Source organism: Aphelocoma coerulescens, unplaced genomic scaffold, assembly GCF_041296385.1.
Source record: "Aphelocoma coerulescens isolate FSJ_1873_10779 unplaced genomic scaffold, UR_Acoe_1.0 HiC_scaffold_97, whole genome shotgun sequence".
Classification (NCBI taxonomy): domain Eukaryota; kingdom Metazoa; phylum Chordata; class Aves; order Passeriformes; family Corvidae; genus Aphelocoma; species Aphelocoma coerulescens.
Window position 1 is genome coordinate 509,352 of NW_027184078.1, and position 27,778 is coordinate 537,129.

At 49.7% G+C, this 27,778-nt stretch overlaps 1 pseudogene; it reads right to left on the minus strand.

Annotated features, from left to right (window-relative positions):
- Window positions 1-7,762: 7,762 nt before the first annotated feature.
- LOC138102650 (butyrophilin subfamily 3 member A1-like) lies at window positions 7,763-27,388 on the minus strand (annotated as a pseudogene).
- Between the last annotated feature and the right edge of the window lie 390 nt (window positions 27,389-27,778).

The following is a 27,778-nucleotide window of genomic DNA, read 5'->3' on the forward strand; positions in this document are numbered from 1 at the left end:
AGATTGAACTATAAGAGCAACCAATGAAATTGCCCCCTGGACAAATGATTGGTCAGGAACACACCCCTAAATGAGGCAATGACAGTGAGGATCAAAAGTGACTGACCAATCCTGAGCGAGCCAAAAGACTATATAAACTGTTTCGGTGCTGGACACGGGGTCCTCCTTTGCTGACGTGCCTGTCAGGGGAGCACCCAGTGCGCTGCTTCGCCTGCCTGGTCGTCTTGGGTTCTTGAGCTACTCTTGGTTCCCATTCTCAGTCACTGTTAATAAAACCTATTAAAATTGGCAATATTGTCAGGCTGTTTCTGACACAGGGAGCGTGTGGGGAATGAATCCCTTCTGGCCTCTGCCCCAGAGGTTCCCCAGGTACCAGCCCTGCCTCACACTTGTGATGCCAGTGTCACCTGCACACATAAGGACTCAGAGGAGGGGATTACACACCAAGTGTGTGGGCAGGGAAAGAGAGAGGTGGGGCTGGTCTGGGTGTGAGGACAGAAGGGATGATGGGACTGTGAGCATGGTGTTCTTGTGACCTCTCTTCCAGCTGCTGAGAGTGCAGGATCTTTGACCCACCCACTCATAGAACTAAGGGGCCCCTGTGACACTGCAGAGTCTTGTGTAACCAAAGAGCCATTGTGACACTGCAGAACCTTGTGGAACCAAGGGGTCATTGTGACACTGCAGGGCCTCGTGGAACCAAGGAGATCAGTGTCATACTCTGTTTGATCATAAATCTGACAGGAATAAGATTAAGGTGTCTTTAAAATCAGGCTGTGTGAATCTCTTTGTGGATAATGCCAGATATTTGTACATAGGAAATGAGAGAACCCATTAATTTAAGAAAGCTTTACTAATTGACATGGATTGCTGCTCAGCCAAGATCATGCTAAATTCCTGAACTTTGGGAAGAAGAGCAGAGACTTAATAGGATTATGAATATTAACTTCTCTGCCCAGGGCAGACTTAAAGCTGATTTTAATGATCATTTATCATATGTTATAGAGTGGGGTACAAACCAAGGCAGTTTGTAGTAGGCAGATAGGGAAATCTGTACCTTCCAAATACCTCAGCCAATGGGGAAAGGAAGAGGGTGTGATGTGGCCCTGAAATTAGAATAAAAAAAGGCTAATCAACTAATCAAGAGAGACCCCATTGGGCATATCTCTTTGGTCATTAATAAAGTCACTTTTACAGGACTTACTGTCTCCTTTGTGGACACTGACATTTAGCAATGTGAATTTTCCACACACCAATCAGTGATGAAGATAATAAACAGCGTTGGTCCCCATATGGCTCCCTGAGGGCCCCCACCTCTGACAGGTTCCCAGTTTGAAAAGGAGCCCTTTCCCAGCACTCTCTGGGTGACGCCTGCCAGCCACTTCCCACCCACAGCACAGACCCCTTGTCCAGACTCTCACACATCATTTTCTCCAGCAGGAGGCTGTGAGAAACTCTGTCACAAGCTTTGAGACACCCAGGTAGATGATCTCCACTGCTCACTCCGCACCAGCTGAGCCTGGGACTGTTCCTGGGAGGTGATCAGGTTTGTCAAGCCCCGTTTGCCCTTGGTGAATCTGTGCTGTCTGTTACCACTCATGTGCTCCTGACTCATGATAGCCCCCAGGAGGATTCACTCCAGAACCTTCCCAGGGACTCAAGTAATGCTGATGGGCCTGTAATATCTCCTATGGGATGTGTGATGGGTCCTTCCAAGGCCCAACATCAAGAAAAAGAAGTTACCAGAGGAACTGTTGACACCCCATCCTTGGGAGTGTTCAAGGCCAGGTTGGATGGGACTTGGAGCAACCTGGTCTAGTGGAAGGTGTCCCTGCCCATGGCAAAGGGGAGGGATAAGATTATCTTTAAGAATATTCCCAACCCAAACCTTTCTATGATTCTATTACAAGAAGTGCCTTCTCCTCCTCCTGACACTCCCCAGCATCCCATCATCTTCAAGAGGATTGTGGGAAGAAGAACACAACCAAGGTTCAGCAAGAAGGAGGATATGCATTGGCCGTAGTTCCCCAGGGACAGACTGTCTGTACACCTGGGGAGCAGGAACACCTTGGGCCTTGGGGTATCGCTTCAAGGGAGACAGGAAACAAATGATGGAGAGGCACAGATGTGCTGTGGACATGCAGACGTGCTCTGTTGAAAAAAATGAAGCTAATGGGAACAAAGGCACAGTAACCAGAAACTGAACTTTGCTTCATGAACTAAAAAATTCTTACTACTTTTCACACCCCTACCTATGCCAATGATTAAAGTCACTCAAACTCCACCTAAACATGAAAGGACATTATGTGTAACTTTATCTTTGCTCCTTCCTGAAGGGAAGCAGTATAAATAATGCTTCAGTGGGAAGGGAGGTTAGAGAAGACACCATCATAATTTCTGCGGTTGGTCTATGGGCTGAACCTGTCTTCTCCCTCATAGGGACACTGAAATAGTAGGAACTATATTCTCTCTGCACTAAGTGATTATTTCAAGATTTTGTTGGCAATTACAGCTTCTCTGGATGGCACTTTGATTTGTTTTTGTAGTCAGTTACAACCAACAGCAATCTCTGAACCCTAACCTGTCACTCATGGCTTCTGTTATCAGTGTGTTTGTTAATCAAGTGTGTTATTCCACAAACTGTTAGTGTGAGTCCTTCAGGGGTGCTGGCAGCCACTGGCAGTGAAGAACATACTTGACAAAACTGATAACGTGCCAACTGAGAATGGGGATGATGTCAGTCTGACTCTGAACATGTGAGTCAAACCACCCTCAGACACAGGAGGCTGTTCTATGGGGTTCCCAAAATGGGGCACTGACAGGCTAGTGAGGCACTGATCAATTGATCAAATATAAAAGCCTCAAGGAAACCCCCCTCCCACGTGACAAGGATTTATCTCACAGCACCTTCAGATATTTATTGCCCTTTTCAGGAGATACAGCACCAGATAAGGAAAAGAGGCCATCTGCTAAGTACCCCAACCTGTGACTGCCTGAGATTCAAGAGCATTCTTGGGTATGGCTGGATGGTGCAGATTGTGGATCTCAAATTACAGACTTTCAGTTAAACTATTCTTTGAACTTTTAAAGGAGACCCTGGAAGAACCTTTCATTTGGACTTCTGAGAGTGAACTTAGTAAGTTCTGTAACTTAAAGATGACCCTGACATCTGCACCCACTGTAGGGTTTCCAGACTTAACAAAGCCCTTTGAGCTTCTTTGTGCATGAATGACAGCACCTTGCCCTTGGGGTCCTGGCTCAGAAGGTAGAAGACTTCAAGAGGCCTGTGGGTTGCTTTTCAAAACAACTAGACAAGGTCAGCCAGGGTTAGCTAGGATGCCTGAGAGCAATAGCAGCAACTGTTCTCCTCATCCAAGAGGCCAGGAAATTGACTTTGGGACAAAAGATAATAATGTATACTTTGCATGCTGTAATGGCTCTATTAGGCCAAAAAAGGAGGGGCATTGGCTCTCCCCGAGTTGTATGCTGAAATATCAGACTGTTCTAATGGAGCAAGAAGATGTTGTGAGTTGAAAGTAACCACAATGGTAAATCCAGCCCAATTCCCAAACACCCCAATGTAAGGGGAAGAGCAGGTAACTCTTTATTGCCTACAGACGATTGAGCAAGTGTGCAAGCTGATCAGACCTGCAAGACACACCAGCTGAAGATCCAGAGATAGAGATTTTACAGATGAAAGTAGTTTGGTGCAAGATGGAAAGCAAAGAGCCAACTATGCAGTAGTCATGCCAACCAAGGTAATAGAAGCTGCGCTGCTGCCTGTGGACACCTCAGCACAAAGGGCAGAGCTCATAGCGCTATAAAAGCCCTGGAAGTGGCAGCAGGAAAAAGAGTAAACATATGGACTGACTCAAGATATGCTTTTAGCATTGTTCATGCCCGTGGAGCTATATGGGAAGAAAGAGGTTTATTAACAGGACAGGGATCTCCAATTAAACATAAACAAGAAATATTGTCCCTTCTTGTTGCTATCCAACTGCCCAGATGTACTAGTTTGAAAAAAAACCCGTGGGAGGCACCAAGTCAGAATAACAATTTAATGGGGGAAATTAAAGAAAAGGAAAAAATAAAAGAAAACACTGGTTCAAACTGACAGAGTCAAGATACAACGTGAGTCCCTGTTAGGCAGGGTGGTGGTAGCAGTCTGGTAGAATGGTGGCTGCAGTCCTCTGAAGCCTCCAAGGTGTGTGTGGAGCGGGGTTAATGCTCAGGTGAGATGGTGGGAAGGAGGCTTTTGGGGTTAAGGGGAAAGTTAGGGGTTTGGGTTTAGAGCTCTGATTTCAGCCTTGGGCATTAGGCAGAAGCTTAAGGAGTTTGGGTGTCCTGCTGAGAGTGTCTTGTTCATGTTGAAAGGGTGGGCTGGCTTCAGGGAGTATCCAGGAGTTAATTCCTTTCACTTTCACAGCTGAGTGACTTCAGTCATACATATTACTCAGTGAGTGGTGGTCGTACCTTGGGGGTGAGTATCTCAGTACGTAAGATAACCTTGGGATGGGGACATGGTCAGTCCAAGGAGAAGGATTTCCCAATGGCTGCTGGTTCAACAGCAAGACATCCTCCTGTATCTCCCTTGGTTTTCAGCTGCTGTGCAGCTGATCAGCTTCAAATAATCACCAAATTCCCTCCTCTGCAAGGGCTTTGGCAGAGCCTGGCAGTGGGCTCTCCACTCCCCTCCCTCTGTTAGTCTCCTTAGCACGTAGGGGAGTCAGGCACACAAAACACAATCTCTGTTTATTAAAATGTAAATCTACCCCCAGTCTTTTTCCCACATAATCTTATGGAAGGGCATTCTAAGCTATTTTTTACAAGACGAAAGTGGAGAATTCCATGATCAGGACTAGAGGGACCCTGTCTCCAACCAGGTGAACAAGAGAGACAACCAGATTTGGACTGGGTGGATCAAATGGCCTTGAACATCAGCCCCACGGGAGTCCAAGGCTCCAGCAGACAACATGGCACAGGGTAGCCCAGGCAGAGGCCGGTAATCAGCAGTGTGGTCCAGGGGTCAATATTCGCATTCTGGCCTTTTTAACATCTTCATTAGTGATTGTGAGTAAGGGGTGGAGAGTCCCCTCAGCATCTTGGATGATGATCCAAGAATGGAAGAGATGGCTCATACACTGAGGGATTCTGCTGTCATCCAGGTGGACCCAAACAGGCTGGAGAAAAAGGGCTGACAGGAACCATTTCAAGTTCAACAAGGAGAAGTACAGATTCCTGTACAAGGGGAGGAACAAGGCTGGGTACCAGCACATCGTGGGGGACACCCAGCTGCAAAACATCTGGGCAGAAAAGGGTCTTAGGCCTATGGTGGGCTCCAAGTTGAGGAATAAGCTCTTCCTGCAATGGGATATTGATATCCCAGGCAGTATTAGGAGGAATGAGGCAACGAGATGAGACAGGGGATCTTTCCCTTCTCAGCACTGGAGAGGCCACAGCTGCTGTTCTGGGTTCCCCAGTACAAGAGAGACATGGAACTATTGGAGAGAGCCCAGGGAAGACCCACAGAGATGATTAACGGATTAGAGCATTTCTGCCAGGAGGAAAGACTGAGAGAGAGGGGACTCTTAATCCCAGAGAGGAGAAGGCTTGGGGAGATCTCAGCAATGTGTCTCAAGCCCTGAAGGAGGCTCTTCCCAGAGGTGCCACTGACAGAACACAAGGCAATGGGAAAAACTGAAACACAGTAGGTGTCGGAAGCCGCGGCGGGACGGGGAGCTCGGATCCCCGGCGGGGGGAGAAGAACAGACACCAGCCAATATGGTTGAAAAATACACTCCGATTTATTAGCAGTCTAAAGGCACTTAAATAGTATACCAGCTTGTTAGCTCCTAAGTGGTTTAACACTTATCAGGACATATTTCTATTTCTATGCAATCGGACTACATTGGCAGTTTTCCACAGTCTTGTTATGTTCAAAAGAATTTTGCCCTTGCCTCCCTTATACTCCTAGATATTACACCTGCAAGTACGTTACTCCCTGAAATTTCTCAGGCTGAAACTGTTCAGCTTCACAACAGAGATTTTCCCACAGAAAGTGTCTCATGCACACAGGCCCAAAACCCTCCAGCTCAATAGCTTGCACAATTCTTTTATTGATCCCAATAATTCTATTCTCCAACAAGTAGGTTCCTGAGGAACAACAGGAAACACTTTATTACTTTGTGGGGGACCAAGCCCAGGTACGAGTTCCCCAGAGAGGCTGTGGAGTCTCTGTCCTTGAAGATATTCCAAAGCCATGTGGAGATGTGTGGTGGGGTGACCTTGCCTGGTTGTAGGTGCCCAACAAGATGTTTATCGGTATCCCTCCTCAACAAAATAACAAATCACAGAGTATCAGGAAAAAGAGAGTAATTGCCTTAGTTTGAAAGATAGGCATCTGCCAAGGAAGGCAGGAATCTCCCTTGGAATGTAAAATATGATTCCCTCCCCTCCAAATTATTATAACTTTGAAGTTAAGGGGCTTTCAGGCAAAGATATGAGAAAGGGAATAACAGTTCTTTACCACTATGTATATGGATAACAAGGCAAACAAACAACAACAGCAGCAACAATAAACAGAACCAGAGTCCCAGTGACAGCCTTCTCTGGGCGGCAGGCCGTTTCCCCTCTGGTGCAGTTCCGCTCACGGCCAGCAGGGGCGCTGGTGGCTCCCGGCCGGGCAGGGCGGGTGCGATGGTTCCCCCGCGGCTGCAGGGGGCGCTCCAGAGCGAGCTCGGTCTCCTCTCTGTATGTGGGTAAAGGCTGCCGCCGTCGGACGGGATGGAAAAGGGGCTTCCTTTACAAACCCCCCAGGGCAGTTGGTCCCAGTACCTCTCCAGACAGCGAAATGAGATGTAGCCGGGACCTCAGAAGCAGCAAGCTGGGATGGCAGGGACAAGTAGATCCCAGAGTATCAAATGCAAGGTATCAGAGACTCTGCAGCTGTAGCAGAAGTTGTGGGATGTCCCAGCAGGCACGGGGTGTCTGGTTACAGTGCAGCAAGACGTCCTGAAGCAGCAGCAGAGAACAGCGGGGCTGAGTGGGGAATTGCTCCTCAGGGTAGCTCACCAGCGATAGCTGGTGGTCCCTGGGTCCGGGTTGTGCAGAGGAGGCGGCCCCAGCAGGGAACAGGGTGTTCCTGGGTCCTGGCACAACACGCACTGGCTCTGGGCTCCCCAACAGCAGAGAAGCAGAGAAGCAGAGAAGCAGAGAAGCAAGCCAGCAAGCACAGCAACAGTGCAGAAGGAAAAGAAAAAAAAAAAAAAGAAAAAGGCAAAACCCACAAAGTTACGAGGCTAGCCAAAAAGCCCACCTGGAAGGGAAGAGCTGCCCCTCACCCCCCCCCAACTCTCTCTGGAAACCCCGGTCTAGCTCTCACTCATTTCAATACTCCTGGGAGTCAGGGAGATGGAGAGGGTGGGAGGAGGGGGGGACGGCAACCACCTTGGACACAAAACAAACAAACAAACAAACCAAAAATGGTATGGGATAAAAAAAAAACATCCCAAGACGGTAATTTTTCAGGAAAACTCACAATCCACAGAAGTGCTTTTTTCATACTACTATGAAAGAAAATTTCCCTTGACAACATAAAATTTCCCTCAAAAAACTTTTCATTCTGATGCATAATGTAGAAAGCTGACCACTATGACAGATTTTCCCTCTCCTTCAATACTTTTGTTCAGAAGACGCAAATTTGGCAGCAGCCTCATTACAATGTGATTCTATCACAGTATTGACCTTTGACATGCAGAGTAAACTACTCATCATCATCAGAAAACTGCACTATTACCAGAGGCTCAGTGTCAGGCTCAGCAGTAGCAAGGCCTGTGGAGAAGAAGGGAATTAATTTGCCTTCCTGGCTGCTGCCCTCAGCAATGCTGAAAGTGTACAAAGCTCTTGCCTCACAGACATCATAAAAAGAAACCTGCTTGGCTGGGATGTTCAAGAAGATCCCAATCTTTGACAAATTGCCAGTCACGGTCAGACGGGTCCAAGGATTCGTGTAGGCCCAATAATCTTGCCCATCTGCACACGCGATAACCCAGAAGCCATTCTGAGGGCACAGAGTCAATGGCCCTTTGCGAGTCACAGATTCCCGGGCAATACCCAAGGCCCAGCTCCTTCTTTTCCCAACAGACACTTCCCAGTAGTGTTTCCCAGATGTGTATCCTTCCTTTGCCAGCACAAACAGATGGGAATCAAATCTCTTCTCATTGCTGAGCAAGAATGTGATGACACCAGTATCTCTCACTCTCCTCCCATCCGCAGAGATTTCCAGTCTGGGATGAGCCGTGTCAGCATCCAGGGTGACATCCCCTGCAATGGTCAGGTCAGGCCATGAGGAGCAGAAAACACAAGCTCTGCTTTTCTGAGCCTTTCCCTTCTGTGCCCTCAGCCCTTCCTCATTTGTCCTTCCCCCCTCCACACTCAGGAGCACTCAGCAGCCTCTTGCCTCAGGGCACCTCCAGCTTCTCCCTCCCCTCCCACCATGTCCCTTCCTTGGGCTGCTGCCAGAGAGAGTGGCAGCCTGCAGGCACCAAATGCCAGGCACTGCTCCAGTGCTGCTGGGACTGCAGCAGGCAGCTCCAAGGAGGCAGCTGTGGGGCTGAACCCCCTCTCCCTCCATCTCTGCATTGCTGGGGGGGGCGGGGAATGGCATGAGGAAAAGGACCAGGAGTTGGCAGCAGCAGGAATTAGGTTTGGATTAACTCCTTGGCAAAGCCTGAAGGGGATTTTCAAGATTTAAGTACTTTTTCCTCAATTACAGGACAGCACCAGCGTGGGATATTGCTTGCACATGGATTAGAGTGGAGGAGTGATCCACTGCCACAAGGATAAGGGAATGTTTCTTGCCTCAGCTTTCCATGCTCATCAGAGGATGGGATGAACTCCCGACAGGACTCAAACAAGGTGTAATATCATGAACTGAGGTCCTCTAGCTCAGCTCAGGTTGAAAGGAGAAGGAGCTGCTCCTGCTGTGGAGCAAGATCAGTTTCAGACACTTTTCCTGAGAGCCCCAAGAGGCCAAAGCAGGAGTGGGAGCTGGGGCTGCAGTGGCCAGTGCAAGCCGGCTGTGCCTGCTCCCCACAGCTGAGAGGGCTCCTGACAAGCACAGGCAAGGCCTTGGGCAGCACATGGCAGTGAAAAATGGCATCAAACCCCCCTTCCCTGAGCGTGTTCTTCTTCAAACAGCTCTCTGAGGGAGTGGGATGTGTTTTCCAGAGCTGCACTCAGGCTCTGAGGACTCACTTCCTCATCTCACCTATGCTTACCTCTGTAGGACCATAGTTCTTGAAGGTCTGTAGGAAAGGAGAGAAGCAGGAAGTAAGTGGATTTGTCAAGGCTTGCTCTGGCAATGAAACAAAATTGGCCAACTCTCTCCTCTCAGTGACAATGATGCCACTCTCACTCTCCCCTACGCCGACACTGGTCAGGCACAAGGCTCTTAGTGTTGCTGGGGCCCTGACAGTCCAATCAAACAGAATGGCATTGAGGAAATCTCTTACATGTGACACCCAACTATCTCCCCTCCATGACACTCATGCCACCCCCATGCTCCCCTACTCCCCCACCACACACACACACTGTTCTCTTAACCACTTCTACCTACTCCCATTTCACCAGACTCCCAGAGAAAACAGTAAATCAGATTGTGTGATAGTTTTGTTTTCCAGACATGGAGCACATGGCTCTACCTTGCTTCCTCTGAGGATGGAGGAGGACTAAAAGGTGCTGTGAGATGAGCTCAGCCTCTCTTTCCTTTTCAGATGGGAAGGAGAGGCCAGAGGAATGGCCAGACCTTAGACTAAAAAGGAGATGGGCTTTCACAGAGAAGGATTTTCCAGGAAGCAAAGGTGACTTTCCTTCACCAGTTACCCCTGGAGACACTTGTCAAACTGATCGGGAGCTCCTGGGCAAAGGGAAGGGGAGCAGGGTTTGCCGAAGGCCTGAGCCCCTGCATTTCATCTGGGGCTCTCACACTCCTGTGGTCCTTCCCTCCCTGCAGTGTCCAACTCCCAGGGCTCAGGGGCACATGGGCTCTGGACAGAGGAGAACAAAGACCCTCGCAGCTCCTCGGATCTGGTTCAGATGGATTGACTGCTGGAGGGCTGGGGAAAGAGCACAGGCACTGTGAGCTTTCCTGAGGGCTTGGCAAAGGCCTGATGGGCAGGATGGAGGGTTGGGATTGTCCCCCTTCCATCTCTCCAAACAGCAGCTGTGGGCTGTGGAGACAACAATCTTTGTTAAGAGGAAGAGAAGTGGGGAAAGCAAGAGAGACAATAGCAGGGCATGCAGGTGGACTCCTTTACTACATATTGGGTCATAGAGAGCCCACACTACACATTCCCTTCGAAGACAAGGTAATGAAGAGGGGCCTTGACCACCTGCAGTCACCACCTCAGTGTTCAGATGTCTCCACAGGGGGGGACACAAGAGCTACTTGCCAAGAAAATCTGTCCCTCTCCATCCCCTTTGAGGAGCAGTGAACAATGAGCTCACAGGATAATTTGCCTGTAGAGCAGCTTTTGCATTCAGAGAGATGAAGTTCTGCTGGAAAAGACCTTGCTCACCTAATTCTTTCTCCAAATATGTTCTGAGGAGCTGAAGGTCATATTCTGGGGACCCCAATGTGGTCTGCATATCTTTTCCCAGAGCTTGGATTTCTTGGGAGAGCTGCTGGAGGTCCTTCAGCCGCAGGGATTCCAAGACCCGTGGGGTATTTTCCTCCACTGTCCTTTCTGTAAGAGAAGACTGGTGTCAGTGGGACAGTGGTTTTTCCTCACCTGAGGTGAGGTGTAGTACCAGTAATTACATGGGACCTTTCTTGTTAGAAAGGACAAAGAAGACGCTGTTCTTTCACTTCCTCCAAATGTGGTGGAGAGATGAGGAACATTGACCACCTCCAGTTGCCATCTCAGCATCAAAGGTGTTCCACTGGCATGGGACATAAGAGCTGCTCCCAAGAAAGTTCTGCCCCATGCACCCACTTGGAGAAGGCAACGAACTAGCTCACAGGACATTTGTAGAGCAGCTTCTGCCTCCAGAGAGATGAAGGCCTGCTGGGGAATTGGCCTGCTCACCTAGTTTGTTCTTCAGGTCTGCAACGGCAATCTGAAGACCAAGCTGTAAGGACACCTGCATGTTCTGGAAAGCTCCCTGCAGAGTTTGCATTTGTTGGGAGAGCTGCAGAAGGTCCTTCTTCCACATGGATTCCATGGTCCTTGTATTTGCCTCCACTGTCCTTCCTGTGAAGAAAGAACCCTCTCACTGGGACAGTCTCATTGCTATCTCAATGGGGAGACCAGCAACCTGCAATCACAATGCCTAAATGATGAGGCTGACAGATGGACTGGGGGCCTCACAGAGCATCTTTCCTGAAATCGGTCCGAATTTATCCGTGAGAATTTTAGAGTGGAAATTTTGCAGCTTCAATGAAACCCACAGAGAAAGCCAAGAAGATAATCAATGAGAGTAGATGCTCTGGACACAAGGAGAGGATGTTCTTGTTAGGACATTAAGAGTGTACAAGGAAGAACTTGGCAGATAATATGTAGCAACTCTACCTTTGCTTGTATAAGAGCTGATTGTTTTAATGCTTGAATGGTCATTGTTTGTTAGACAGCCTTATCATTGTTTGCTAAGCAGCCAATCTCAATAGGCCACTGCAATTGTGAAGACGTATAAGAATAGCAGTAGAGAAAATAAAAAATCTTTCTATCTCTCTCGACTTTGGATTACAACAAGTGTGTGCTGTTATGTCCTCCTTGACAAAAGCCACACTTAAAGCTCTGAAATAAATTCACTACCAGAGCATCTTTCCTTAGGGCTTTCCCACTCCCTGTGGACCTCCCTAAAAGCTTGACCAAGGCCTGCTGGGCAACACTGAGGGCAGCACTGACCCCACTCCATCTCTCCAGACACCATCTGTGGGCCCTGGGAAACAACGCTCTTTGTCAGGAGGAAGGTGTGGTGGCGCATCCCCCACCTGCCTCTCGGACCCCACTGTGGTCTCAGGAATGTTCACTGGGCCTCAGCCTAGGTCAGTAGCCCCTGGGATCGGACATGGGGCCTGTGCCTGGTCAAAGGGAAGGTCCCCAGACATTGGGCAGAGAGTGCCGGCTGGTGCCCTCCCTTGATGCCTTAGGATTTAGCTTTCATATTTTTCAGATCCTGTACTGTGTGGTGGCCTGTTAACCCCATGATTCTGTGATGTTCCCCTTGTTCCCTCCCTAGCCTTGGCCACTCCCTCGGTTTCTCCTTATTTGTTTCTGTACCCCAACCCTGCCCACGGACTGCCCCTGGGCCCCTGACAAAACCATCCCGCACTCAGAGCATGCTGTCTCTCTACCTCTGAACATCGCAAGGACAAGATGTGATTAAAGTCATCTCAAACCCTCATGAGAGACCCTTCTCTACCTTCTTTACCATCCACTGCGTTGTAACACTGCTAGCTGCTGGAGCCAGATCGCAGGGCTGTCCAAAATGGACTCTGGGATGCAATTAATCGCATGGCCCTAGGAAACCCTCACTGAGCTTTCAGGCCGCAGCAGCCTGCTAGGCAGAGTCCAGCGGTTACAACAGTACTGCTTTAGTTTGTAACTCTAAAACTCCATAGCCTGTTAGCTACTGTTCTCACACTCGGGTTAGACATAACAAACCCTCTCTGGGCCTGGACTCAAGGACACTTTGTTGTCTCAGGCCCTGAAACATGTAAACCAAGCCTCTGAATGGGAGGAGAAAACTTGGGGTAATTACATCATTACCTGAAATTGTAATTGGAGAATTAACCCTGATAGGCAAATAGACCAAACTTATAAGAGTGTGAAAAACCCATGACCTAGCACCTAACTTTGGTGTATCCCCTCAGAGGGTTTTTTGACTCCCAGGGTGTACCTATTGAAAGCCCTCTTTATAAATACCCACTTTCATTCTCTTAATCTTGTCTAGCCTCTGTTTTCAGGTAGCCAGTCCTAGGTATCACCCTTGGCCCCCAGCTCATGCACTGCCCAGAGAGATGCCCCCAGGCTAAGTAGGGGAGTACAGGAGGGGCTCGTCATGGGCACAGAGCCGCAGGGTGTGCAGAGCCCAGCCTCACCCAATGTGGCACCAGGAGTGGGGCAGGAGGAGAAGGGCAATGGGGGAAGGGACAGAGACAGGGACAGGGGTTCCAGGGGAAACCTTAACGAATACGAGACAGTGAGAGAACTAAGAGTTCAAACTCTCTTTAAGGACAAGGGAGAGAAGAGGGATCTTGAGCCCCTGCAGAAAACACTTTAGCATGGAGGTGTTCCAGTGGCATGGATAACAAATCGATAACCCATGTAAGGACTGTCTTTCCCCATTCCCTTTGAGGAGCTGTGGAGGATGTGCTCACAAGAGAGTTTGCCTGTAAAGCAGCTTTTGCCTTTGGAGAGATGAAGGCCTGTTGAGGAATGGCCTAGCTTACCTAGTTCATTCTCCAGGTCTGCTCTGATCATCAGAAGGTCACGCTGTGTGGACACCTCCATGCTCTGGATTGCTTCCTGCAGAGTTTGCATTTGTTGGGAGAGCTGCAGAAGGTCCTTCTTCCACATGGATTCCATGGTCCTTGTATTTGCCTCCACTGTCCTTCCTGTGAAGAAAGAACCCTCTCACTGGGACAGTCTCATTGGTATCTCAGTGGGGAGACCAGCAACCTGCAATCACAATGCCTAAAAGCTCTGAATTAAATTCCCTGCCAGAGCATCTTTCCTTAGGGCTCTCCCACTCCCTCTGGACCTCCCTAAAGGCTTGACCAATGCGTGCTGGGCAGCACTGAGGGCAGCACTGACCCCACTCCATCTCTCCAGACACCATCTGTGGGCCCTGGGAAACAACGCTCTTTGTCAGGAGGAAGGTGTGGTGGCGCATCCCCCACCTGCCCCTCGGACCCCACTGTGGTCTCAGGAATGTTCACTGGGCCTCAGCCTTGGTCAGTAGCCCCTGGGATCAGACATGGGCCCTGTTCCTGGCAAGGGGAAGATCCCAGGACACTGGGCAGAGAGTGCTGGGTGCTGCCAGTGCCCTCCCCTGCCCCCCCCCCATGCACTGCCCACAGAGATGGCCCCAAGCTGAGCAGGGGAGCACGGGCTGGGGCTTGTCATGGGCACAGACACATGGTGTGAACAGCCCGGCCTCGCCCAAAGTGGCATCAGGAGTGGGGCAGGAGGAGAAGGGCAATGGGGAAAGGGACAGAGACAGGGGTTCCAGGGGAAACCTTGTGGTGATCCATTGATTTTCCTATTTCACGTGCTCCCCGTTCCCTGCCCTTAGCCGTGGCCACTCCCTCGGGCTCTCTCTCTTGGTTCCTGTACCCCAACCCCACCCAGGGACTGCCCCTGGGCCCCTGACAAAACCGCCCCCAAGCCCAGACCACAAGGTCTCTCTGCCTCTGAGGGTTGCCAGCTCAAGATGTGATTAAAGCCATCTCAACCCTCATGGGGAGACCTTTCTCACCTCCTCTGTCATCACTGGTTGTAACACTGATAGCTGACCAGAGCAAGGTTGCAGGGCCATCGAAAACGGACTGCGGGATGCGACAGGTCGCACTGTCCTAGGTAACCCCCACTGAGCTCTCAGGAAGCTACAGCCTGCTAAGCAAAATCTAGCAGCTACAACAAAACCTTAATGAGTATCAAGACAGTGAGAGAACTAAGAGTTCAAGCTCTCTTCAAGGACAAGCGAGGTAAGAGGGACCTTGAGCCCCTGCAGAAAACACTTTAGCATGGAGGTGTTCCAGTGGCATGGATGACTGTGGCAGGGTATAGTCCCCCTTTCCCCACCACAGGTGGCCAGTGCAGATAGGAGAGATAACCCAGGCAGGCAAGGCCCAGCAGGAATCATCTCCTGGTGCCAAAGGGTCTGCCAGCCTAACCAAGAATTAACATCTCGGTATGCAGAGCAGATACGGGAAGAGATAAAGGAAAACAAACACTGGTGACCTAAAGGCCTGCTTTACACTTGCTGGGGTTTTAGGAGCTCTTCTGGTTTTTTTTCTTCTGTTAAAGGATTTTTGTCGATCCAGATTGCCAGGGGAGCAAATGGCTGAGTACTTCAGAAAAACAAAAGAGCTAGCTACAGAGTGGGGTGCATCTGGCTACTCTTTTCACCTGAGTGTGTGGGGGCAGTCAGCCTCCAGGTCCAGAGAGAGGGAAACTGCTTTTCCTTTGGCCACTTTTCTTTCTGCTGGAGAAACACCAGGATCCCAAGCCCGCCTTCCCTGCCCTGCTCGGAGCCGGGCCGTGGCCGCACTGCCCCGCCGTTGCTTCGAGCCTTCGCTGCGTTGTAGCCGTGCTCACCCTGCCTGCCCAGACCTCCGGGGGGTTCCCCATTTGGATACACCTCGTCTGCCATCCGGGATTTGTGCTCATCCCTGCCACTCCAGCCTGCTGTTCCCGAGGGTCCAGGCGGACACTGGGATCGGCTGCCCAGGGGGTTTTTGAAGCCTTTGTTCCATCCCTTCCCGGGATCCCAGGCCGTCAGTGCCGCGTGCTCCCCGAGCTCGCTCCGGAGCGCCCCCTGCAGCCGTGGGGGAACCATCGCACCTGCCCTGCTCACCGGGAGCCGCCAGCGCCCCAGCTGGCTGTGAGCGGAACTGCACCCGAGGGGAAAGGGCCTGACAGCTGAGAAGGCTGGGACTGGGTTTGTGATTGTTTGCTGTTACTGCCATAGCTATTGCTGTTTGTTTGACTGGTTATACACATATAGATATATATTAGTAAAGAACTGTTATTCCTATTTCCCACATCTTTGCCTAAAATCCCCCTTGATTTTAAAATTATAATAACTCGGAGGGAAGGGGGTTGCATCTGCCAATCCAAGGGAGGCTCCTGCCTTCCTTAGCAGACACCTGTCTTTCAAACCAAAAAAACACTATAAAAGTAATACAGATTATCACAGAGGCAGAAGCCTTCTACACACACACACCCTGAAAGTGTGCAAGACTTCTTCCTGGAGTCTGGACACAGGTTCCATGGTTACTTTCCTGGCAATTGAGGGAAAGGACTTTGATGTGCGCTCCATCACAATTGGATGGTAAGAAACATTGGATCCTATGTTATATTATTTCTTTGCTAGCTGTAAAATTAATGGTACCTTTAACCCTGCTTGTAATACTAGTTGTCTCTTTTTGTCCTTATTCCTGTGTAATAATAGTTTATTTTAGGTCTTATGTCTGTTAGTTTTGTTTCTATTAAATAAATAATTAATTCTATAATAGACCAAATCAGTCATTATTAAAGAACTTGCAGACGAGAGTGGGTTTTGGGGCACTGGCCATCCCTATGGAGCTACTGCCTGCTGCCAGAGGCCTGGGGAAAAGGAAGGGATTTATCTAAACCCCTCACACCTATTCATAACAATGACAAATCTATTACCCATGTAAGGACTGTCTTTCCCCATTCCCTTTGAGGAGCTGTGGAGGATGTGCTCACAAGAGAGTTTGCCTGTAAAGCAGCTTTTGCCTTTGGAGAGATGAAGGCCTGCTGGGGAATGGCCTAGCTTACCTAGTTCATTCTCCAGGTCTGCTCTGATCATCTGAAGGTCACGCTGTGTGGACACCTCCATGTTCTGGATTGCTTCCTGCAGAGTTTGCATTTGTTGGGAGAGCTGCAGAAGGTCCTTCTTCCACATGGATTCCATGGTCCTTGTATTTGCCTCCACTGTCCTTCCTGTGAAGAAAGAACCCTCTCACTGGGACAGTCTCATTGCTATCTCAATGGGGAGACCAGCAACCTGCAATCACAATGCCTAAAAGCTCTGAATTAAATTCCCTACCAGAGCATCTTTCCTTAGGGCTCTCCCACTCTCTGTGGACCTCCCTAAAGGCTTGACCAAGGCTTGCTGGGCAGCACTGAGGGCAGCACTGACCCCACTCCATCTCTCCAGACACCATCTGTGGGCCCTGGGAAACAACGCTCTTTGTCAGGAGGAAGGTGTGGTGGCTCATCCCCCACCTGCCCCTCGGACCCCATTGTGGTCTCAGGAATGTTCACTGGGCCTCAGCCTAGGTCAGTAGCCCCTGGGATTGGACATGGGGCCTGTTCCTGGCCAGAGGAAGGTCCTTGGCAGAGAGTGCTGGGTGCTGCCCCAGTGCCCTCCCCTGCCCCCCCCTCATGCACTGCCCACAGAGATGGCCCCAAGCTGAGCAGGGGAGCACGGGCTGGGGCTTGTCATGGACACCTCAACATGGAGGTGTTTCAAGTGTCACGGAGCACAAAAGCTGTTTCCCAGTGTAAGGACTCTCCTTCTCCACTCACTTTGAGGAGGTCTGGAGAATAAGCTCACAGGACAGTTTGCCTGTAGAGCAGCTTTTTTCTTCAGAGAAATGAAGGCCTCAGGGGGAATGGTCTTGCTTACCTAGCTCATGCTCCAGGTCTGTTCTGATCATCTGAAGGTCACGCTGTGTGGACACCTCCATGTTCTGGATTTCTTTCTGCAGAGTTAGAATTTGTTGGGAGGCTTCATGGTGGTCCTTCTCCAGCCTGGATTCTAAGGCGCTTGTATTTGCCTCCACTGTCCTTCCTGCAAAGAAAGAACAATTTCACTGGGACAAAGTCATGGTTTTCTTGAGGTAAAGACCATTGATCCATAATGACGATGCCCAAAAGCTCTGATATAAAATCCATGTCAAGGCTTTTCTTAGGGCTCTCCCAGTGCCTGTTGGTCTTCCTAATGGCTCAACTAAGTCCTCCTGGGCAGCATGGAGGGCAGGAATGATCTCTATCTCTCCAGAGGGCACATGTGGGCCCTGGGAGACAACATGAGGATGGTGTGGTGCCACACCGCACAAAAACTGTTCCCCATGTAAGGGCTGTCTTTCCCCATCCCTCTTGAGGATCTGTGGAGGACAAGCTCACAGGACAATTTGCCTGTAGAGCAGACTTTGCCTACAGAGCTATGAAGGCCTGTTGTGGAAATGGTTCTGCTCACCTAGTTTGTTCTCCAGGTCTGTTCTGATCATTTGAAGGTCACGCTGTGTGGAGACCTTCATGTTCTGGAAAGTTTTTTTCAGAGTTTGAATCTGTTGGGAGAGCTGCAGGAGGTCCTTCTGCCAGATGTATGCTATAGTCCCTGTGACATTTGCCTCCACCGTCTTTCCTGTGAAAAAAGACTGGTGTCACTGGGACAATGATTTTTTCTCCCTTGAGGTGAGGTCTTGTCCCACTAATGACACAGAGCTTTCCTCTTAAAAAGTATCAAAAAGATGCTGTTCTTTCACTCCCTTCTAAGACAAGGGAGAGAAGAGGGACCTTGACCATCTCCAGTTTCCACCTCAGCATCAAAGGTGTTCCCCATGACTGGGACATAAGAGATGCTCCCAAGGAAGTTCTGCCGATTCTGACAAAAGGCAAAGGATTAACTAACAGGTCAGTTTGCCTGTAGAGCAGGATTGACCTTCAGAGAGTTGAAGGCCTGCTGGGGAATGGCCCTGCTCACCTAGCTCATCCTTCAGGTCTGTTCTGATCATCTGAAGGTCACGCTGCGTGTACACCTGGGTGTTTTGAAAAGCTTTCTGCAGAGTTTGAACTTGTTGGGACACTTCATGGAGGTCCTTCTTCCACATAGATTCCAGGGCATTTGTAATATTTGCTTGTATTGTCAATCCTATAAAGAAAGAACAGTGTAATTGGGACACTCTCATTACCTTCTTGAGGGGGAGACCAGTGATCGGATTTAAATTCACTGCCAGAGAGTCTCTTCTTAGGGTTTTTTGAGTATTCTTGATCAAAAAAGATATTCCCTGTTGTGGTGACCCAGCCCACTGCAGGGCTGGGGCAGCATGATGCCAGTCAATCCCAGCCCATCCCCTGGATCGAGTTTCCCAAAGAGGCAGACTCAGAGGGTGGGTCGATGGGCGGCTCAGAAGCCTAAGCTGCACCCCCTGGGCGGTGCCCGGGTCCAAGCCGCCTCCTCCGGTTCGGGAAAATTCTCGGTTATCAGTTGTTCACTGGTTCTCTGTTATAACTCCCGCCTCTCCGTTTCCCCCAGTGGTTCTTGTGACATTGTATCCTCCCCCTGGCTTGTAACTCATTGGTTGTTTTCCCCTTTCCCCGCGGTTTTCAAATTGCCTCTAAAACTGAGGACAAGCATCAGGGGAGGGCCCCATCGCATTCCATCCCTTTCGAGCTTGTTCGGGTTGCGAAACTTCTAACAATAAACCTGTTAGGAGCCAGACCAGAACAGCCTCTCTCTTCCTCTGTCTCTGAGCTAACGTGAGCCGATACCATCGGCTCCTGCCACGTCTCCTCTACAAAGAAGCCAGCAAGCTCAGCCAACAGCTCCTTCCTGATGCCGAAGTCGCTTCAGCGACGCACAGAAGTAACGCAGCTGGACTGTCTCTGACCTGGGGCACGCCAGAGCTTGTGCAGTGAGCACAAGTACTGCATTAATTCCCCACATAAGGGTTGTCATTCTCCATCCTCTTTGAGGAGCTGTGGAGGACAAGCACACAGGACAGTTTGCCTCTAAAGCAGCTTTTGCCTCCAGAGAGATGAAGGCCTGCTGGGGAATGGCCCTGCTCACCTAGTTCATTCTTCAGGTCTGTTCTGAGGAGCTGAAGATCACGCTGTGTGGACTCCTGTTCATTCTGGAAAGCTTCCTGCAGAGTTAGAATTTTTTGATAGAGGTGCTGGTGGTCCTTCAGCCGAATAGATTCCAGGGCATCCACTGCCCTTTCTGTGAAAAAAGACTGGTGTCACTGAGATAATGATTTTTCCTCCCCTGAGGGGAAGTCTTGTTCCGCTAATGACACGGGGCCTTTCCTCTTAGAAAGGACCAAGAAGACGCTGTTCTTACACTGCCCTCAATGATGAGGGAGAGAAGAGGGACATTGACCACCTCCAGTTGCCATCTCAGCATCAAAGGTGTTCCCCTGGCATGGGACATAAGAGCTGCTCCCAAGGAAGCTCTGCACAAGGCATCCAGTCCAAGGACTAACTCACAAGTCAGTTTGATTGTGGAGCAGCATTTGCTTCCAAAAACATAAAGGCCTGGTGAGGAATGGCCCTGCTTATCTGTTTTTTTTTCCTTTTGCTTTGTTTCCTTATGCAGGAAGGGCAGAAGAAATTCAGTTCAGTTCCCTCATGTCCTGCCTGTTTCTAATTTATACTCTCCAGCCTTCTCTTTCCTCAGACAATCCTTTCTAATTGAGGCCTTGGAAAAGAACTCAGCCCTAAAAAACAGAGATAGGGAGTTCACATTCTGATGGACCTGTGGGCACAATTACTGATCTCTTCCTTGGCTTTCAAATCCTTTTCCACCACGAGTTTGCTCTGGGAAGGAGCCTTGGCCTCTCTTCTGGACCTCTAGTCTTCCATGTGACATGGAGACTTTTTTCTCTTACAGTTTTTACCTGTTGAAAGGAGTCTCAGCACCAGTGTGAGCCCTTCTAAACCTGGGCTTGGAGCTCCTGTGCTGCTGGTCAGGAATATTGAAAGGAACTCCAAGGCCTCCTCACTGCCCAACAGCCTGGCCATGGGGGAGAGCCCAGCCCATGCAAATTGCCAAGTGTTCCTTAAGGAAAGAACATTCACTGCCAGCATCCCAGCTGGAAAGAGCAGGGCCAGAAGAACAGCTGGCTTTAGAATCCACAGGGGGGATGGGATCCAGCAGAGTCCAGGCTGTCCTGTCTGTGCTGGGAAAAGCCCACTGCCAGGGCAGCTCTGCACCCTGGGAGCCTGGGCTCCGGGCATCTGCATGGGGATGGGGAATATAACAAAGGACTTTCTGGAAGCCCTTGAAGTGGGAATGTCTGGAGGAGTGAGATTGTTTGATCTCACTGCCCTAGACCCTCCTGCATCTTCTTCTTGCTTGGTAGGGGATTTTTTCCAAGTATTGTGGTATGTCCTGGCACTGATCTGCATGAAAAGGCTTCTCTTTGTGTGAGGGGAGGTCTCATAGAACCTCCCCTTGGTCATCTGTTGATAGTCTGACAAGAGGATGAGTCTCATATAAGTGCAGAATCACAGAATCAAACCATCAAACAATGGTTTGGGTTTTACAAGACCTTATAGATCCTCTCTTTCCAACTCCCCTGCCATTTCTTTCCAGACTTCCACTAGACCACATTGCTCCAAGCCGTACCCAACCTGGCCTTGAACCCTTCCAGGGATGAGGCATCCACAGCTTCTACAGCAACCTGTGCCAGGGCCTCACCACCCTCACAGGGAAGATTTCTTCCTATTATCTAATTTAAATCTACCCTCCTACAGCTTAAAATCCATTCCACCTTGTCCTAGTAATCTGTGACCTTGTAAAATGTGCCTTATTGAAGCCACCTTTAGCTACTGGAAGGGTGTCAGAGACTGGGTATGTTCAACGTGGTGAGCCAATGCCTTTGTGCGTGTCTGTGTGTGTGTCCGCACATGTGTGTGTTTGTGCCTCTGTGTGTCTGTCTGTGTCTGTGTGTCTATTTCTGTCTGGGTCTGTGTTTCTGTCTGCGTGCCTGTGTGTCTGTCTCTGTGTCTGTCTTTATGTGTGTGTGTGTGTCTATGTTTGTGTGTCTGTGTCCGTGTGTCTGTGTGTCTGTGTGTCTCTGCGTCTGTGTCTGCATCTGTGTGTCTGTGCCTCTCTGTGTCCATGTGTGCGTTTGTATGTCTGTGTGTCTGTGTCCATGTGTGTGTCTCTGTATCTGTCTGTGTGTCCGTGTGTGTCTCTGTGTCTGTCTGCATCTGTGTGTCTCCATGTCAGTGTGCCTGTGTGTGTCTCTCTGTGTGTCCATGTGTGTCTGTGTGTGTGTCTCTGTCTCTGTGTGTGTCGGTGTGCCTGTGTGTGTCTCTCTGTGTGTCCCTCTACCTGCGTCCGGGTGTCTGTCTGTGTGTCTGTCTGTGTGTGTCAGTGTGCCTGTGCCTCTCTCTGTGTGTCCATGTGTGTGTCTGTGTCAGTGTGCCTTAGTCTGTCTCTCTGTGTGTCCATGTGTGTCTGTGTGTGTGTCTCTGTCTCTGTGTGTGTCGGTGTGCCTGTGTGTGTCTCTCTGTGTGTCCATGTGTGTCTGTGTGTGTCTCTGTCTCTGTGTGTGTCGGTGTGCCTGTGTGTGTCTCTCTGTGTGTCCCTCTACCTGCGTCCGGGTGTCTGTCTGTGTGTCTGTCTGTGTGTGTCGGTGTGCCTGTGCCTCTCTCTGTGTGTCCATGTGTGTGTCTGTGTCAGTGTGCCTGTGTCTGTCTCTCTGTGTGTCCATGTGTCTCTCTGTGTGTGTGTCTGTCTGTGTGTGGTTGGGGGCAGTGAGACAGTGCCCCTCCCCATCAGTTTGGCTGTCAATCAATTACACATTGGGTGGGGCTGTCCCAATCCAGCCTCTGATTGGCTGAGGTTCCAGAAGTCCCACCTAGAAGGCAGGGCCTACAGGGTGCCAAGGGTTTAAAAGGGGTGACCATGGTGTTCCCTGTTGTCACATCCTGCCAGCTGCTTCAGAGTTCTGATTCAACTCGTGCTGGAACCCTATGATAGCTATATCTGTGCTTTTCTATATATATTTCTGTCTTTCTCTCTTCTCCTAATTCTCTTTTCATGGAACTTTGTGGGTAGCTTAGTATCTTAAGGATTTAAAAGTTTCTAGGTTAAATGGGCTAAGTAAATGCTAAGTTAATGAAGTTAATACCGAATTAATGCTAAATGACGTTATTATAAGTGCTTTCATGTTGAATTTAGTGTTGTATTTAATCCTTTTGCCAAAGTTTCCTTAATCTTCTATATTTTTGCAGTAAACTTTTCTGTGATTTTCACGTCTTGAGAATATCTGGTGGAGATTCCTCCTTTGTGCTAGCTAGAATAAAGGAACCTTGAGTTTAACCCCTGAATTTAAGTATCCAAGGTGTAACAAAGGGTCTCTAAAGTCTGCCTGGAGCCTTCTCTGCTTCCATTGTTTGTCATAATTACGATGGACAATGAGCATGGACCATTCTAGATACACCAGCTGGGTGCTCTTGATGCAGCAAAACAGCTGACAACACACCAGTCCTCCAGCCCTGGAAGACATCTAGGACAGATAGAACCCACAGTCATGGACTAAATGGACTCAGCAGATATCTGATGGGATGACTGTGGAGATGATACCTGTGTTTGCATACTTCTATACATATCTATATCTATCTATCTATTTATAGTAGATGGTATAGACTAACTGGTGGAAAATGTCCTGGTTCAGGCCAGGGTTAATTTTTGCAGTGTCTGGGAAGGGGCATGACCAGGACCCTAATGTTATTTGTTACAAACTCACATCACTGGCAGGGAGTAGGGGAAGTGGAAAGGGACACTGTCTCTTCTGGGGAAAAGGGGTTCCTTCTGGTCAAGAAAAAAGGGCACGGGGGGAAGTCATCCTGTATTTGTTTGTTGTCATGGGGTCCTTGGTGTGCATTTTGCATATGAATCACTCTCTCTTTTGTACAATTTTGTTATTAATATTGTTCTTGTTACTGGTTTTTTTTTTTTTTCTTCTCTCATTGCTGTTTCCAGTAAATTGTTCTTATCTAAAACCATGATCTTCACCTTTCGTGCCTCAAATTCTCAACTCCATCCCGCTGCAGCAGGAATGGAGAAGGAATAGGAGAGTGAGAGAACAGTGTGTGGTTAGGGAGAGTCTAAGTGGGAGCAGTGAACTGGGGAGTTCTATTCCTAAACCACAACACAGACACAAGCAGAGATGAGGCTGGAGACACAGAGCTTGAGAGAGGCAAGTAGTCTAAGGTCAGTACAGCTTTTGGGGAAGGGTCAGTCGTGCCTTGCAATCAGCAATGAAGTGCTGGTTTGGGCTCTTGGCCATGACACTCTGCCACAGGTTCTCCAGGCTTGGCTGGGCCCTGCTTCAGCTCCCAGCCAGGAAGAAAAACAAGTCCACAAATGCCCCCAGAAAGGGCTGAGCATGGCTGTGCCCTCAGACACCACAGAGCTGGAACAGCTGGCACTGGACTGGGGAAAGGGGACCTGTCCCCAGCCATGGCTGCAGAGGCAGAGATCTCTGGAGAGGCCCTTGCCAAGGTGGGAGGCACCACTGACACTTGAGGGAAAAAGGTCCAGCTGTGATGAACGAGCTCCCCTGGAGGCTTGGGGGAGGATGAGACCAATGAAGGCAGAGGAAGGGACCCTTCTAATTCCCCCCAGGACAAGTCCCCCAATCCCATAGTCCTTCCTCCTCTTGCCTGTAGATACCATGAGCCACCCAAGCCCTCACCTGCATGTGGAGGCACCTCCCTTTTGCCTCTGGGTGACAGATGGTAAACTTCTACCTGCAAGAGAACTCAGCATTTCAGCTGAGTGGAAGCTAATGCATCTGTGTGCCAGAAGCAGACTCTATATGGTATTTCATCCTATTTGTCAGAGAGTAGTCTTACAAGAGGCTAAGAAATTACATCCTGCAGCCTTGCTTCTGAAAACATGAGGTCCTATGAACCAAGAGCCCTTACCTCGAAATACAAGAACAGCACCAGCAGCCAATGTGAGAAGGAATAAAGGGAGTTGTATCCAGGAAGCAGAGACCCACTGAGATGCACCTGGAAAAACAGAATCTTTGAAAAAAATTATCTGAGTGTCATCTGGCAATGTTCAATTTTACCCCCAAACTTAAGCACCTGCCCAAAGAGTTTCTGTGGAAATGAATGCAGAAATAGTCCCAGTTCTCCATGGGTGGGCAGAGCCTGCCTTCCCTTGGGATGTGCACAGCCTGTGGGGCAGGAGGGACCCTGCTCATTTCTCACTGCAGCCTGTCCTGCCTTCAGTGCGCCGTGATGCTCTGGGATGGGTCTGGCTGGACTGGAGAGCTGTCGCCTTCCCTGGCACTGGGAAGGGCCTCACAGGGCTCCTGAGACGGTGAACCTCCAGCAAAGACTTCTCAGGATGATGGGACTCACCTGAGAGGAGCACAGTAGTTTTCTTCTCCACCTGCAGCAGAGGGTTCAGGATTTGACAGGTGACTTTTCCCACTTGCTCTCCTGTAACTGTGACTCGACTCTAGACACTGAAGAGTTTCCTGCTGTCCTGGTGTATTTCAGTGTCTGCTGAAAGTCCCTGTCCATCCTCAGTAACCCACTGGACAGTAGGTTTGGGGAGCCATCCCTGTGATCTGCAGCTAAGCTCGAGTCCTTGCCCTTGGGGGCCCTGAATTTCAATGAACACTTCCCCAGTACCTTAAAGGCAAGAGAGTTTGTTAGTGGGAGAAGTCTCCCTGAAAGTAGCTCTTCCTTGGATTCACAGCTCTTGCTTAACCCAGAGTTTCCTGCCAGTTTCTGTCAGTCCTTCACACAACCTTTCCAATGGTCTTTCTGTCATCCCACATTCCATCTGCCATAAATGCCAAATTTCCTTTGGCTGAGAAAGAGCTACAGTTTGGGATGGGTTTGTGTCTAAGCTCACCAGTATTTCATGGAGCCAGCAGGGAGAAGGTGTGTGGTTTGTATTCTTCTTTTGGAATGACTCTGTAGGAGCCCAAATCCAAGTTTGAGGATTGGTAAAGCAGGACACAGACCACTAAAGCCCAGTCATCTTTTTCCCGGGCACCTCCCCAGTCCATGCCAGCACTATAGGTGGGCAGAGATGGTCACTGACAGGGACTGCGCCAAAGCTTCATCAGTGTGATGTGGTGGGAGGCACCACACACATTGCTGAGTCATGCTCCTGGTCAAAGCTGGATTTTACAGGAATTTGTCCTGTGCAATAGTAGGAAATGGGCATTGTCTTGAAGCTTTTTCTCTCTCCTGTCCCAAAAGCATCTCTAATCCCCTTTGGATGAGAAAATTTAGATCCGAAGTTAGGAAGAAATTCTTGACTAAGAGTGAGGCGCTGGCACAGTTTGCCCAGAGAAGCTGTGGATGTCCCATCCCTGAAAGTGTTCAAGGCCAGGTTGGACAGCACTTGGAATAATCTGCTCTAGTGGAAGGTGTTCCTGCCCATGGCTGGGAAGTTCAAATGAGAAATTCTTTTAGGGCCCTTCCAACTCACACCATCGTGTGATTCTAAGATTCCCTGATTCTGTCATTCCATGCTCTTTTTGATCAGTGAATCCAGGCTGACCAGCTCCACCTGGCTTTATCAATACCTGCACACAAACGGTGCCCACTGTCCAGCTGGGGTGGAAACTGGCAGCCCAGATCATCTCAGCCCAGATGAGAAGTCACAACAGGGAGGGCCCCATTCCCATCAGTCCCACGGCCAGGGATGCTGAGCACTTGGAGGTCTCTCAGGTGGGCTCACACCTCCCCAGCAGGGATTATTGCAGCTCGCCAGCCCCACATGGGTCAGAACAGGGCTCAGACTGGGCATGGAGCATCCAGAGCATCTTGACAGGTGGCCCAAGGGCTGCTGGAGTGGGGAAGTGATGTGTTGGGTCATATGAGGCAGCATCAGCTGGGGGACAGTGACCTTTCAGAGAGCTCTTTTCCCTCTGTAAGAGCTTCCCCCCTTCCCCACCCAGCGCAGGAAGTCTCCAACCTGCAATGCTGAGCTTGGTGGATGTATCAGCGCTCCAGTCCCTGGATGTCACAATGCAACTGTACATTCCTTCATCTGCTGGCTGGACATTCTTCAGTGTCAGGGACACGTTCCCAGTGGCAAATCCATCTCCTGGCATGATGTTCTCCCACGGTATTTCTGCATTGGTTCGCCCCCAAACTGCCCGTATGTGTAGATGTCCTCTGTGTGCCCATCTGTGATTTTTATCCAGTGCACTTGGGGGTTGTCCAGTGGTTTTGTGGAAGAGATGGTGCAAGGAAGGATTGTATCCTGGCCGACAATTCCAACTACATTCTCAGGAGAGGTGAGCTTAAAATTGTCTGTGAGTGAGCATCTGGCTGAAATCAATCAGAAAATGTACTGGTGTGAAGGAAACAGATCTAGGAGTAATAGTGGGGAACAACTGAAAGTAAATAGATTAGAGGGAGAAAACAGGATGATGAAAGTTGTACAGGATGGGATTATTTGGGGAAAAAAGAAAAAATAAATGCATAAAAGCATGTCCAGAGCCATTCCATGCAGGTCCCCAGCTGTCCCTGCCCCTTTGCAGCCCTGTGCCACCAGCAGCGGGGCAGCTGTGCCAATGCCAACTGCCCGTGCAGGCAGGGAAATGCTCCTGGCACTGGGGAGGGCTGGACAGGGCAGAGCTGCCTTGGCTTAGGGCTTCCCTGGCTCCACCAAGGGAGAGAAACTCCGGCTGCAAAGGGCTGGATTCCCCAAGAGCAGAGGGGCAGGGCAGCTCTGGCTCTTGTGGAGTTCAAATCAGGGCTGCTCAGGAGAGCATGACCCTCAGCTCCTGCACTTCTGATCATCTGCAGGCTGGAATCCCCCAGAGAGGAGCAGAACAGCTCCTGGAAGCGTTACCTGAGACAGGGATGGCCAGAAGCAGGGCCAGAACCAACAGGAGCCATCTCCTCTGCTCCATCCCTGCAGTCCCCGGGGTTGGGATGATCCCGCAGGTGACCTGGAACAGGCACAGAAGGGAAGTGAGCAAAGAAGGGAAATACTCTCCCAACCCCGTGGATCTCTCTCACCTGGCACCTGGCACCAGCTGCGACTTCTGAAGATGCCAAGTGCTCAAAGAGTTGAGTTCAGACAGCAAGAAAACTTGTGCCTTTCCAGAGATCTCAGTTACCCCTGCAGCTTCTGGGAATTTCAGTCTAATATGCTGTCTTGGTTTGAGACAAATTGGAGGAAACGTCCAAAATGAACATATCCTCTAATAGAAGGCAGATTTCAGCAGCCCCCCCCCCAACCAGGTTCAGAAAGAAATTCCTCGGAGGAAAGTGAAAAAAAAACCTATTTACTTAAAAAG